General features: G+C 42.1%; 1 long non-coding RNA gene across 1 annotated transcript; it reads right to left on the reverse strand.

Annotated features, from left to right (window-relative positions):
• Window positions 1-1,953: 1,953 nt before the first annotated feature.
• On the reverse strand, window positions 1,954-4,693 carry LOC309540193. Its single transcript, XR_014223117.1, has 3 exons — window positions 4,179-4,693; window positions 2,344-3,346; window positions 1,954-2,262 (listed from the first exon to the last, which is right to left on the reverse strand). It is a non-coding gene; the product is annotated as an uncharacterized lncRNA (long non-coding RNA).
• Between the last annotated feature and the right edge of the window lie 10,743 nt (window positions 4,694-15,436).

Raw genomic sequence — 15,436 nt, forward strand, 5'->3', positions numbered from 1 at the left:
TTGGCCTCTGCTTGTCCAGTTTTAATGGATACTTTTCAATTTGTACCCAAAGATGTGGACAAGATCCTTGGAGATGTGAGAGCTATATGGAGCGTCTCCACCCCCATCGTTCTGCCCAGACACTGAGGTCCAGTGCCAAGGGCCTTCTGGAAACTGCCCTGTGGAACATGCTCCCACCTGATGTCAAAGAGAAAAAACAACTATCAGACCTTTAGAAGATATCTGAAGGCAGCCCTGTTTAGGGAAGCTTTTAATGTTTAACAGATTATTGTATTTTAATCTTTTGTTGGAGGCCACCCAGAGTGGCTGAGGAAACCCAGCCAGATGGGAGTGGTATGTATGTATGTATGTATGTATGAATGAATGAATAAATAAATAATATCCTTGCCCTTCCTGGCTCATCAAACAGATCAGTGTGGGACTTGCTGGGTGGGTGAAGGGAGTGATGAATGCCTCTTTACAATAAGACAGGGTTCCTGCATACTCAAAGGAGACATGCTTAAAGACCTCAATTGAAAAAGCCTCCCTGAATCCTACTGTATTGGATAATTATCGGCCAGTCCCCAATATCCCATTTTGGGGCAACATACTGGAACAGGTAGTGGCACCTCAGGTCTGGGATGTTATTGAGGAGATTAACTGCCTACCTGGGCTCCACAACCAGCAACCTTTTCTTTGACGCGACAAGCATATTCGCAAGGCAGCTATAGAAATGGCTCTCAAGCTCTGCCGACTGAACTACCCCAAGCATGAAGAGCACTAAAAGGTCCAGTCACAGACGACTCTGGGGTTCTGCGCTCATCTCGCTCTATAGGCCAAGGGAGCTGACATTTGTCCACAGACTGCTTCCGGGTCATGTGGCCAGCATGACTAAGCCACTTCTGGTGAACCAGAGCAGTGCATGGAAACGCCGTTTACCTTCCCACCGGAGCAGTACCTATTTATCTACTTGCACTTGATGTGCTTTTGAACTGCTAGGTTGGCAGGAGCTGGGACCGAACAACGGGAGCTCACGCCGTTGCGGGGATTTGAACTGCCGACTTTCCATTCGGCAAGCCCTAAGCTCTGTAGTTTAGACCACAGTGCCACCTGCGTCCCTATGAAGAGCACTAAAAGCTATCAAAGTTGTGGACCATCACTACTTCTTGTGGGAGCAACTTCAATCATTTAGGCAGTTTATGAAGAAAGGCTTTCTATTGTCTGCCCTGATTTTTTCAGCATCCAATATCATTGGATGTCTGCAAGTTCTAGTGTTATGAGAGAGGGATAAAAACTTTTCTCCTGTAATAATTCAACCACCTAGAATTAGGTGGCTCTGCATGTCATTAACTCTGGCTCCACCTACTTTTGACCTCCCTGCCTTCTGCCCTATCAGTCCCAATGGGCAGCACCCACAATTGCATTGCACCTTGCAAAGTCTTGGGTCAGGACACTCATTACAATTGTACGGTTAGCACTGTGCTCTCCTAATTTGCACTTTTGCTAATTTGAGCTGAACTTTGCCAGCTCCTTGCAGCTGCCACTGCACACGAAATGCCTTTCTTTTAAAAAGTATTTGGAGCACAATCGTCCTGCTGTTTCTCTCATTTGCGGAAATATTATAGCTCACAAATTATAGTCGTAGACAAAGATGAGACAAGTTTTCTAACTATTAATATTTCCCCAGCAGCCGCAAAGCAGGACAGCAGCATCCATACTCATCTTAATAACTCTGTGGCCATAAATATCTCAATGTATGCTACTGCGAGTTCTGTATTAGGGAGTTTCTACATCACAAAGCATGATTACTCTTATTTCAGGGTTTTTTCTGTGAAAAACGCAATATATATTCAGTTCTTTTGGCATCCTGCCACGTTCCTGATTCACTCCTGAGGGAAATGAACTATAATGGATTTGAGTACTTTTTTTATTTCTGTAAAAAAAGGGAAGAAAAAAAGCAATATCCCCCTATTATGATTTATTATGAGCATTGCTAGTTTGCATATCCATAGCATTGGAACCGGTGGCAAACAATGAATACAGCAGCAACGTGAGGCTGAAATGAGGGCGGGGGAGAGAGATAATTTATAGTTGGGATCTTATTGAGATTTTTGATTTGTTTGAGCCTTGAGGTCCCATGTCAGACAGTCCATGAGAACTTCAGTATCCAGGAAGCAAGACCTGCCTAAGATCAGACCCCTTGGAAACTAGCAAGGCTCAACATTTCGTTTCGGAATGAATGGAAAATTGAGTTATCATAGAATTGTAGAGTAGGAAGGGACCCTAAGGGTCATCCAGTCCAAACCCCTGCAATGCAGGAATTTCAACTAAAGCATCCATGTCAGGTGACCATCCAACCTCTACTTAAAAACCTCCAATAAAGGAAAGTCTACAACCTCCCAAGGGAGTCTGTTCCACTGTTTGACAGTCCTTCCTGTTGTGGAAAAGAGAAAGCTAGACTAGCCTTTTGGTCTGATCCAGTAGAGATCTTATGATGTTCTTATTACAGAGATGAATGACTGGACATAGATGGGATTTCTATTTGCATGGTGCTAAGCAGCCTTCACTTAAGACTCGGGACTGGAAGGATATGTTAATTTCAGTTCTCTGAGTTCCTCATTTTTCCAATTTCAAATTCAGTTTGCCACATTACTGCAACAGTTCGCAAATTCTTCTTTTAAACCCTCGTGAAAATTCTCCAGCACTTTCTCCTAATAAAGACATTTTTGTTTGCAGTTTTGAGTAATGAACACATTCTTGCAAGCAATTTCTCCTAACAAAATACTTTTTTTCTTACATTTTTACAAAATAATCATTTTCATGCACAGTGTCCTCTAATATATGCATTTTTGTAAAACACTGGTTGGAGATCTGCATTGCAAAATTCGGAAGCGTTTGAATGTCAAATGGTGGCTGTGTTGCAGTTCTCATTCTGTTTTGAAAAGTGCAAATTTGATAGTCACCTTTACATGACAACTGAATTGAATTATTCCCCGCTCCATACCTGAGACAAATGCTATTGTCTGAAGATAAACCAAGACTCTCTGTGCTTCTCTTGTTCCATGTTCTCATTTGTGTTACATAGCCAAGCTCACGGTGAGATGTTTAGATACTTAGCATTACCGAGGCTGAAAAATGGATATGGCCACCGTTTGCTTGTTTTGATCATTTTGTCATAGCTGTGGTGCAGTTCAAGCACTTCCCTTTCCCTTCCTGCCTTTCCTTTGCAGCTCTTTAAAGTTCTGAAGCTGCAACAGTTCAAGAAGATGACAACCTCCTATCAGCCTTCAATTCTGATTTAGTTCTTTTGTTACCAGCTGGAATCCAATTGTACTTGTGAATATCATCCTTTTGGGCTCTTGTAGGGCTGGAAAGAGTTTGAAGGAAGTTTTATCAAATTTAAACTTTCCAAGAAGCTGGCCAACAAGGATCTATCAAACTGTGTCATCTATTCAGCCATCTATCAAATGCTACACTCTCCCATTTATATTAAGGCAATAGCAAATTGTTGTGGAACCTGGGGAAATATACTGTAAACATTCCACTTTTACAAAACTCTTGCTGTATAGAATTTTATTTTCAGATGCATGGAATTCAACTGGATAAAAATACCCCACTGGGAAGATTAAAAAAAGAAAGAAAATTCCAATTGGTTTATGTCTCTGTCAATCAAAGCAACATGATGGGACATTTATATTCTCTCTGACTTTTACCAACAGAAAGCTAATGGTTCAATATTTCATCTTCTGCCCCAATCAATACACAGAATACATTCTCCTGGGAGGGGCTAAAATGGAGGTAATGCCTTGATTGGTAACTGTCCCTCCTTATGGAGTTTTAAACCACCATTGAAAACACATATAGGAAGGGTTCACCCATTACATTTAACAACATACATTATGTGTATCTGTATACACAATAGTTGAGTTATACACATGTACAGTAATACACATGCAATGTTTAGTGAGCATATAGGCTGTGTACTTGTGTCACAATGTAAATGAACAAGTGCACACTTTTTCACATGAGCTCTTGTACATGTGTAGAGACAGCTTGTACCTGTGTTCACTGTAATGTGTGAACACTGAACTCTGGTGCAGATTTGGGGACGGCACTGAGTACATGTGGGGGATGGATATGGGAGAAAGTTCTACTACAAAAGCATTCTGTATGTTAAATTACTGCTTTTAACATGGTACTTTTAACATGGAATTTTTCCTTTGGCAGCAGCTCCCATGTGGTTGGCTGACTGTGAGTCATATAAGAAGCATTCCATTCTGTTGTGACTTTTATTCCAGTAATTGTTGTTTTTTAACTGCTTTCTGGTTCTCTCTCTGCATGTGGGGGAGAATGGCTGCTGAGAGATGTTTCTTGGGATATCCTTGAGGATAGTGTTATGTCAGTGCGATCAGTTTGAAGTGAAACAGACAGAGGAAGATCCCTAAACATTAAAGGGGAGAAACCTGTGCAGGAGCTCTCTATATGGAACAGAGAGAATAATGCTGAGTTCAAAGTAAAAAAGACATTTCATAATAAACTGTAAGGCCTGAGTGAGGTAAAACTACGATGCAAGTCTCAACACAGTTTTGTTTCTAAGTCTATGTAAGAAGACTTCAATGTACAACTCAAGTGAGAACATACCCTAGTTTGAATAAGCATGAGATTGTAAATGTATTCTTCTCAGTTATATGTTTATGAAACTAAAGTTCTTTTGAATATAGAGAGTCTGGAAATGGTATAGTCTTTACAAAGAAACTATCAATCACCTAGAAGAGTTATTTAGCTTCCTAGCTGTAAGTTACTCCGTTATTTTGCATATCATCAAAATTATATATATATACACACACACACCAGAGCTGGATTTATGAATAAGCTAAATAAGGTATAGCTTAGGGCCCCACTCTCTTGCCCCCCCAAAAAAAAAACCAAAAGGGGAAAAAAACTGGATGTACCTTTCCAAAATATAAGATAAAAAAACAAATAAATTAAAACCTACATACAGCAACAGTGTTTTGTGTTGTGTAGGCTCCTATGATGCAACTAATGGGCCCCGCCTGCTATATATAGAGCCCCATTACCTTCAGTAGCTTAGGGACTCTTCAAACCTAAATATGGCCCCCCCCCACACAACATGGCCCTGTTCCTCAGTACTGATGCCCCTCTCACACTTGTAACAAATCAAGGGAGCTACAGTGCTCATGGCTTCTGGGGATTTTAGACTTACTTCCTCTCCTCTCTATAGGCTGAACTGTCATCAATATCCTGTGAGTCCTCAGAATGACTTACTAGGCTACTTTTTGGAGTGGGAAGTGGATGTGGGAAGTGGTTAAATCTTATTCCATTTTCTTTTAATTACTAACCTAGATGCTCCTGAATACCTTTGGTGTCCCCTAAGTAAGCAGAAATCTGCCATTTCACTTCCAAAATGATAGGCACTTGATAGCCTAAGTTTAATATTATATATAATTCTGAGGAAGGATCGGTACGGCTTTGGCAAAGGAAAGGCTTTTCTCACCAATTCTTTGAGACATTATAGACTTGGGCTTCCAGGATGTTTCTGTCAAAGTGTGCCAGAAATGGATCCAGAGATAATTTAGCAGCTATGGGACTAGCGAAGAGTCCTCTTATGGATTGGAAACCAGTTAATTAAGGAAGAGGAAGCAGGGGGTAAGAATAAACTGACAGTTCTCAGAATGAATGAAATCTAGACAAGGGCTCATCCTGGGACTCATGCAATTCAGTTTATTATAAATGAACTGGATTCTGCATTAATTTTATGCATTATAAGAAAGTGCAGTGAAATAGGCAAGTTTGCATGTTTCAGATGACATCAAATTATGCAAGATGGTGAGAGTCCAAGCAGACTGTGAAGAATTCCACAAAGATCTCTTCAAAATGGATGAATGGGGAACAAAAGCAAGAAAAACAAATGGAATTCAGTGTAAAATGAAAAGTCACTGAAAAGTATTTTGTAGCCTGTGGCTTCAGCAGGGCTGGGGAGACAGAAGTAATGCATGGAGATTATCTTTTGGGTCAGAAGATGGTAGGATGAGGGATGGGGAGAAATTTGATTCAAATTTGCTTATAACAGTAAACATACCTAATTCTCCATTTCTGAAACAATGTAAGGACTGAGACACACCTATCCTTTGAAATTTGTAATTTGTACTTCTCCGAATTTTGCAGTTCCATTCTCAAGCCAAGTAATGTATACAAAAATGCACACACTATGGTAAATGTGTATCAATATGGATATATTAGTGAAAACTCCATACAAAAATGCATTGTGTTAGGGAAAATGGTTTTGCAGACATGTGAATCTTAGGGAAAATTGTGTTTAAAAATGTGTACATTAGGAGAAATTTGCACAAATGTGCAAGGAAATTCCCATGATGATTTTTTAAAAAAATATGAAAATGGATGTGGAAATGTGGAAAACAGAACTTAAGAGTAGAAAAACAAGCTGAGAGAAAAGCAAAGTGACAGATTTGCATATACCTAAGCAAGATTTTGTCCTCTGGCTGGGAGGGCCTAATGTCCTAGTGTTCTTCCTCTGCAATGCCTTGCAATGAGTTGGACTAGACCTGCCTTTCTCAACCTGTGGGTCCCCAGATGTTGTTGAACTACAACTCCCATCACCCCTAGCTAGCAATGCCAGAGCATGATGGGATTTGTAGTCCAACAACATCTGGTTGAGAATCACTGGACTAGACAAACCATGGGGACCCTTCCAAGTACAAATCTATTACTCTATTATTTTGAACCTTGTCCTCATCCAAGTCCTCAGCTGCATACTACCCAGGTCATGTGCCACCATGAAGCTAGGTTAAGCTTCCTATGTTCGTTCAGACATTTTTACCATTAGCTAATTGTTGTCAGTTTTGCCTGCTCTCAGGTTTTAGCACCTCCTCTTGATTGCTATGGACTTTTTTTTTAATGGTTTGGTCATTGTGGATTATATGATTGTGTTTATTTGTTGTGCTGTACCCCGGTACGTGGCATCAGATTACGGGTGGACTATAATGGTTAATTAATTAATAAAATGGATGAACATGGATTTAATCTCAAAGGATGTGTTTTCAATGCATTTTGGTACGTTTCCTTTGGAGATGAGAAGCATTTCAGAACATTTGGAGTAGTAGAAAATTAAATGGAAATTAACATTCTGATCTGCAGGTCAGTCGATGAGATGCTCATCAGGTCAAGTTTGCACTGGGATTCATAGAAACTGAAACCGTCAAGCATTCCCAGCAAGAGCATTCTAGCATCACTTGTCCCTCACCTTCTGTTATTCTATTAAGAATGTCTGGGTAAACTGACACAGTTGTCCCCATGGGGTGGGGTTAAATGGCTTTCAGATCCTTCTCAACCTCCCTGTTCAACATTTTGCTGTTATCCTGCAAGGAAGTCATTGCGGATGGTTGAAAGGATTATAAATCCATGAATCAAGTAGTACAACAATTGTGTCTTTAAAAATAACAACAGCAACAATTCTTCATGAAGTGATTTTCCATGTGGTTATTTTGATCCTAGAGCATTGTGTCAAGAGCTACCTTGTAGCCATTATTTCCTACAGAAGAAATGGTATTTGAGAATGAGGGCGAACCTGGGATGGCAGGCATTATAGTGTTATACATACATACAGAGCCAGTGTGGTGTAGTGGTTAAGAGCGGTAGACTCGTAATCTGGTGAACCAGGTTCGCGTCTCTGCTCCTCCACATGCAGCTGCTGGGTGACCTTGGGCTAGTCACACTTCTCTGAAGTCTCTCAGCCTCACTCACTTCACAGAGTGTTTGTTGTGGGGGAGGAAGGGAAAGGAGAATGTTAGCGCTTTGAGACTCCTTCAGGTAGTGATAAAGCGGGATATCAAAGCCAAACTCTTCTTATACATGCTTTGGAGTTTATAGCTTGGATATCATTATTCATACAGTGGTACCTTGGTTTGCATACGTCTTGGTTTACATATGTTTTGGATTACAAACACGTCAAACCCGGAAGTGCATGTCCCAGTTTGCAACCTTTTTTGGGATTAGAACCCTCCCCTTTTTTTGGGATTACGAACAATTTTTTGGGGGGAGGCCCCATTGGCGAAAGTGTACCTTGGGTTACAACCTGTTTTGGTTTACAAACAGACTCCCGGAACGGATTATGGTTGTAAACCAAGGTACCACTGTATAACTAAAGCATATGCCTTCAGAACACAAGTGCATCATAGCCCCCGAAAGGCACACAATACATGCCACGCTGACTGATGTTGTTACACAGTCATGAAACCTCCTCTCCAAAACATTCATTGGTTTTATCTTTACATAAGAGGAACTTCTGGAGTTTTGGAAAAAGGCACCTCCAACCTCCTCTTAATTTCAATATAGAAAGCTTTCCCAAAGCCCCTTCACTTCTGCTCATGTCTATCTACTGTTGTTTTGCAGGTCATTGCCAGTAGACGCAACATTTCTTTGTCCATTACTGAGCCAGGTTTTCACACACAGCTTTCTGCCATCGGCAGAGCTGGCCAGGTTCACACACCGAAGGTTCTCATAGCAAGGAGAAATACTCTCGTGGGGTCACAGGTGGTGCCAATAAAAGTGGGAAGGGAGCTAATGTCAGGAAAAAGCACCAAGGCAAAAGCCAGCTCCAGATTGCTGGAATGCAAAACAGGATGTTGTGTTTTGCAGATGTACTGTTGGAGGAAAGGTGGAGCCTATTCTCTGTACTGAGCACCAGATGTTAGCTCAGTGTGTCATGTGACCTGTGCTGGAAGTACAGGGGTGGAGCTGTGACTCTTCTGATGGAGTCTGAAGGGAACAGTCGCATTTCTATGTACTGCTGAGTGACAGGAATAAAACATGTAAAAGGACTCCTGTCTGTCTCATTTCCCCTCCCTGGGAAATGCAGGGAGGGAGAGAGAAGAAGAAGAGAAGCAGAGGGTGTGTTCTTTCTCACGACTAATAAGAAGAATCGCCGGGTTTGTTTACCTAGCCTGCCGGCAGTCGCAGACGGAAGGTAAACACAGTATCTCGCTCAATTGCCTCGGGGGAGGCCAGGTACCTCTGCCTGTGAGCCAAGATACTAACACCTAATACCTCCTGTCTCAGGAAACTTTGCTTCCCAGACTATATTTTGCTTTGACTAATTATGCTTATTTGTTGATATGCAGCTCTTCTATGTTGTTCTATTTGAATAAATATATTTGAACAAATCTAACCTTTCTTTCTACCGAAGTATGGTCTCCCGAGTCGTCCTCTGGGTGTGGTGTCGATGGTAAGGCACAAGAGGCAAAGAGAACACCTTCCCCCTCACGAAGGAGCACATCAACTTTTCTGAATTGTTTGTTGCTAATTGTCTACACTGTGTTTGATCTGACTTCTGTTCTTTATCAGCAGGAAGTAGCTCAGTGTAATTGTATTTATTTTGCTAATCCCCCTGTGGTTCAATCTATACAACAAAAGGCCTTCCGTGAGGGAACAAAAGAAGGTTGTCACCGGCAATGTGGAGACAAATTAATTAGTGCTCCACCATGTCATGTACTCTGATCCACCCAATATTGGGATTTTCTCTTTTCTAAGGCTGTTTTGTTGTAGGAAAGCGGTTTGTTCACACAGTCAAATGTGGCTTGTGGCATGACTCCTGGAGAGGCTTCTACATAATAGGGGGAATAAATGAAAGAGTCTTTGGAGCCCCAGGAAAAGTCAGACAAAGGGTTCAAGACAAGACACAGCTGAATTAAAAAGAATTTTAGTAAATACAGCTGTACAGAAGTAGGACTACTAGAATCCTCCATGGGTGCCTCAACAGGTCTAGACTTTAGCGTGGAAAAAATATTAATAGTAATAATATTTTATTATTTATATGCCACCCATCTGACTGGTTTGCTCCAGGCACTCTGGGGCTATCTGCTCCTTTTGGCGTTAAACAGAGAGATTGAATCCTAAGTAAAACTGATCTGCTCCAGTTTCTGATATGTTTGGGCCCCGGCTTCTGTTCAGTGGTAGAGTATCTGCTTTTCTGAAGGAAAAATCCCTGGTGTCTCCAAATCCTCATAGCTTGGAGGTGCAGCAGTTATAGCACCAGAAATTGTTATAGCACTTATAGCACCAGAAAAAGTTATAGCACCTGGGTAATTGGTGAGTGTGAGAGAGAAACCCACTTCTTTGTTGACGAGGTGTGTTGGCCCAGCCTGTCCCCATGAGGGGCGGAATTTTCCTCCACTGCATGAGCCTGAAGAAAAACAAATGTGATTGGTCACAGTGGAGGATAGGGCAGTAATAAACTTTACATTCTCCTTTAATATTCAGAGGAGGATATTGTTCCCAATGGAGGGCTTTGGGAACTGACGAGTTTTAAAGCAAATAACTTTTAAAAGTGTTGTGCTGTTTTTTAACTAGTTTTTATTATCTGCATTTTAAAAGATTCGTTTTTATATTCTTTGAATTCTATTATAGTTTAATTATTTTTCAGTGCTTATATTTTTATCTGTCTTGTCTTAATTTGTGTAAGCCACACCGAGTCCTGGTCCTGAAAACAGCATAATATAAAAATATAGTAACAATAAGAAAATGTGTATTGTTATTGTTAGAGTTACATAAATTTTATTTGCCAAAAATGGCTTCTAAGTGGCTTACAAGTATACCAATCTTAAAATTATATCCACACATGTTTAAAATACACAGTGAAACCATTTGATCTAAGCATTTTTTAAAAATCCATAATTAAGATGCACAATACACATGACATTGAAATAGGTTAACAATTAAATAGCAATTAAAACAATTAAATATAGCTCATGACCTCAGAGTTCCCACAAATGATTTGTTTTTGTTTTAAATCTTTATTTTCAATATTCATAGACTGCTTTTCACCATAGGTAAAGCTAAAGGGACCCCTGACCATTAGGTCCAGTTGCAGACAACTCTAGGGTTGCGGCGCTGATCTTGCTTTACTGGCCGAGGGAGCCGGCGTACAGCTTCCGGGTCATGTGGCCAGCATGTCTAAGCCACTTCTGGCAAACCAGAGCAGCGCACGGAAATGCCGTTTACCTTCTCACTAGAGTGGTACCTATTTATCTACTTGCACTTTGTGCTTTCGAACTGCTAGGTTGGCAGGAGCAGGGACCAAGCAACAGGAGCTCACCCCTTCACAGGGATTCAAACCACCGACTTTCTACAGTCAATAAATAAGCGTAGCACAACTTATTTAAAATTCCTGCTGAAATCATCATCATAAGTAGTTACAGCAAGCTCTTTTGACAGGTGGGTGGGACCTGGCATTCTTATGACAATATGTGATGGATAGGAGGGTGACTCCACCCACCTGTCAAAATCAGTGTGTGGTCGCGGTGGGGAATTAAGGATCCAGACCCCTGCCTGGATCCAGTCCCCCTCCCCTGCTGTAAAAATTGAATTCACATTTTTAATTGGGGAGAACACATTATTTCATGGAATTTAAATGCCTGGAGAATACCAAGAAACCCATTTTTAAAAAATGCATTTCAATTTATTCCGCAAGTGCAGCTTTCCTCGGCGTCTGTCTCCATCAAATGCTTCTTTAAAATGTGCAGAGAGATAATAGACTTTCTCTGGTAAGCTCCAGTGGAGTTGTTGACAAAGATTTCTGCTGCTGCTTTCCTCCATTATACGAGATGGCAAGCAGAGGAATAGAAATTCCACTTCTGTCCTCCCCAATCCCACAAAGAAAGAAAAAGAGAGAGAGAGAAACTCCTGACAATAGTTAAGTTAATGAGGATGTGATTAATGGATGCGCAGATGAAATGCATTCTCTACTTCAATGGAAAAAGCCTTAATTGAGACAGATTTAAGTGCTAGACATTAGTTAGCAGCAATTGGAAACAGGAACAACAAAGCACTCAGAAGGGGAAATGCAGCTTCCATGCTGCTCAGCGAAGAATGGTTTGATTTACTCCCTGACAATCACAGGTGTGAGCTAAAGGATGCACCAATTCAAAACAGGAAGCCTCACAGCTTGCGCTCATCAGCATCCATTAGGAAACACTAAGTGCCCTTGTTCTCTTCGCTCTCTGCGCAGGCCAAGTGAGACATGGGGGCAGCCATGTTTGTTTAACCAATCCTACTTCAGCCTGGTTCACCTGCAAAGCAGAGGTGGAAAAGATTTCCTTTTTCCATCAAAAGGAGTGATGGGAATTGAACCCTCCTCCACAAAGGGATGAGCAAATCGTCCAGTATCTCAGTATTTTCTGAGCTTAAGTTCTCAATGTTTCTGCATCAGTTTGCATTTTTAAAGAAAACAAGAAAAAAAAACCCTCGCCCAAATTTCAAAGCACATTTTCCATAATATATATACAGCAGTACCTTGGGTTAAGAACTTAATTCTTTCTGGAGGTCCGTTCTTAACCTGAAACTGTTCTTAACCTGAGGTACCACTTTAGCTAATGGGGCCTGCTGCTGCTGCCACGCCGCCGGAGCACAATTTCTGTTCTCATCCTGAAGCAAAGTTCTTAACCTGAGGTACTATTTCTGGGTTAGCAGAGTCTGTAACCTGAAGTGCCTGTAAACTGAAGCTTCTGTAACCTGAGGTACCACTGTAGTTGGGAAGGTAGCCCATCTAGGAGAAGGAAAATGACAAGGTTGCAGGTTCGATTCCCATGTGTGACAGTTGCATTATTCTGCATTGCAGGGGGCTGGACTAAATGATCCTCAGAATCCCTTCTAACTCTGCAATTCTATTAAATGCCTGAGTGCAACAGCCCTCTCCTCCCGGCATGATCCCCAGCAACTTTCATTCAGAGGCACATTAATGCTCACCTCCGAAAAGATGCTTTCTCTGAAGTACCTTTGATTTTGAAGAGGTTAGCTTTCAAATTAAGCTTCTTAAAATAAGAAGCACTTAATATAGTTTGGAATAAACTAAATCTTATAAAAATGCAGTCCCTCCCCTTTTCAATATAGATAATATGCATTTATACAAAATCCTAATCTTGAACTACGTGGTCGGCGACAACTTCAGCTTGGTAAACATCATGTGGTCATATGGCATTTCAAGGTTTTGCATCTTTGATTGGTTTTAGTGGTTTTGAGAACTTTTCCTTTGTTTATTTTGTACGAAGATAGTTTATGCAGCTGCCACAGAATTTTAATGTCTGCGTGGTTTTGTTCTAGTGTTTGTAAAGGGTTTTCTTCTGAAGCAATTATTATTATAAGTTTAAATTGTATGATTAAAGCTATTTATACGAATTCTATATTAATTGCAATTACTTAAGCAATTTAGTTTAGTTTAGTTTTTCATTGTTGGGGGAGAAAAACATGCTTATAATGACAGTCTTTTTTAAATTTTCCAGATTATGATTCAGTTTTAATTTCCAGGTGCTGACAGAAGGGTTCCCCCCTCCCTGACTATCTTATTTCACAAAGGGATCCATAAATAGGGAAGGGGATGAGATACTTGTCTTGCTCCCCCTTACCCACCCTACAGCACTTTGACCACACCTCAGTATAAGTAAGAAAAGAAAGATTGTGGGCTGAAAGCTTTCATTAGCTGCAGGACAGGTTTAGGGCATCAGAAGCTGATAAAGTGTGGCAGAGTGCATATTGTGAGTCAGTGCAGAAGTCGGGTTGCCAACTGTTTTTGTACCAGCTCTGCCCCTGTGCCTTTTGTGACAGCTTGCTCTGAAGACAGCTGCAGGCGTTGGCGTTTATCTCCGTGGAAAGGCTTCATAATCGGCTAATTTCTGCATGTCAAGTTGCTACCAAAAGCAGCAGTAGGTTAGATACCAGGGAGCCAGGGCCGTCTTAAGCATATCTGGTGACATGGTGCAAAGCTCCCTCTGGCGCCCCCCCCATTTCCCAGAGTTTTTTAGGGAGGACAGCACTGCCAGCGGGGCTGGAGGAGGCAGGCAGCAGCTGGAGGGCAGCTCCTCTGGTGGGGAAGAGGTAGAGGCTGGAGACGGGGTGCTTCCCGGCTCAGCTGGCCACTTTGTGCCATGGTGGCCATGGCAGATGGAGGCTCCAGGCATGGCACTGCTTTGGCGCGGCATGGCGGAGGTGGGCAAGGGCAGCGAGCTGATGCCAGGAGGCGCTGTGTCCAGCTTCCGCCTCTTCCCTGGCACCCTCCAGAACTTGGCGCCCTGGCGCCCTGAGCCACTAGCCTGTATGGGTAAGACACTCCTGCAGGGGATCCATAGCCAGTTGATTCTAGATCCCTCCCTATCACCCTCCTTGCTGCGCTCTGTGAATGATGGGGAATGATGGGGAAGCTGGTAGGAAGTTCCAGAAACCAGGACCAGGTTTAAATAAGAAAGCAGGCATGTAAGAACTGTCTGAGGCTGTCTGAGATTAGAGGGTCTGTGCCCCATTTGCCTTAATGTGCCAGGGATGGTCAATTGGTAGTGGTGGTAAACTTTAATAAAGGTAAAGGTACCCCTGACCATACGGGCCAGTCTTGACAGACTCTAGGGTTGTGCGCTCATCTCAGTCTAGAGGCTGGGAGCCAGCGCTGTCCACAGACACTTCCAGGTCACGTGGCCAGCGTGACGAAGCTGCTCTGGCGAACCGGCACCAGAGCAGCACACGGAAATGCCGTTTACCTTCCCGCTATAAAGCGGTACCTATTTATCTACTTGCACTTTGACGTGCTTTCGAACTGCTAGGTGGGCAGGAGCTGGGACCGAACGACGGCAGCTCACCCTGCTGCGGGGATTCGAACTGCTGACCATGCGATCGGCAAGTCCTAGGCACTGAGGTTTTACCCACAGCACCACCTGTGTCCCAGTAAACTTTAATACATTGCTCCTATTCTTCTTGCTCACATGCAGGCTTTACTTGCAAAGCTGATAGTATGCACGGTGCTTTTCTGTTCTTTTTTAGGAAGTATCCCCTTTGCCCTTTCCTTCCACTTCCTGTTCCTCTTGGGAAGTAGAACTTGGCTTATTCCACACAAATCGGGTGCTGAGCTGAAGGCAGCAATCTGCAGAGACTGTGGTGCGATGAACAGTAATTCTCCAGCTACACTAATATAGCGCAAAATGAGGGCTATTACACCAGAGGAAAGGAAGGGCACTAATGCCACCATGTCAGCTCTGCAGCGCTTTGCTCTTGCTTGGCACAGATATATAGATATATATATAGGACATAGATATAAATGGCAGCATGAGCTGCAAGTCAATTGCAGCTTGAGGATTTCGGGAACTTAATGGCTAAAAAATTTAAAATAATAAGCATCATCACGCACTCTGCAAAAATTCAGGAGCAGTCTTGCCTGGTTGCTGCATCCCCAAGGAAATGTTTTGTCAAAACAAAAAGGCAGACGAGTATAGCTAGAGGTCTATATTCTATTAACAATAAATATATTCCTTCTCCAGAGTTTGCATATTAAATGCAGATGCACTTTCCCGGTTCGGCAAGATGGGTGTTGGTGAGGAGTTCAAATATTCATTTGGCTTCAGCTCTCTTGCAGTTGTGACTCGAATAGTCAATAACAAAATCA

This window comes from Podarcis vaucheri, assembly GCF_965113315.1.
Source record: "Podarcis vaucheri genome assembly, chromosome: 9".
NCBI lineage: Eukaryota > Metazoa > Chordata > Lepidosauria > Squamata > Lacertidae > Podarcis > Podarcis vaucheri.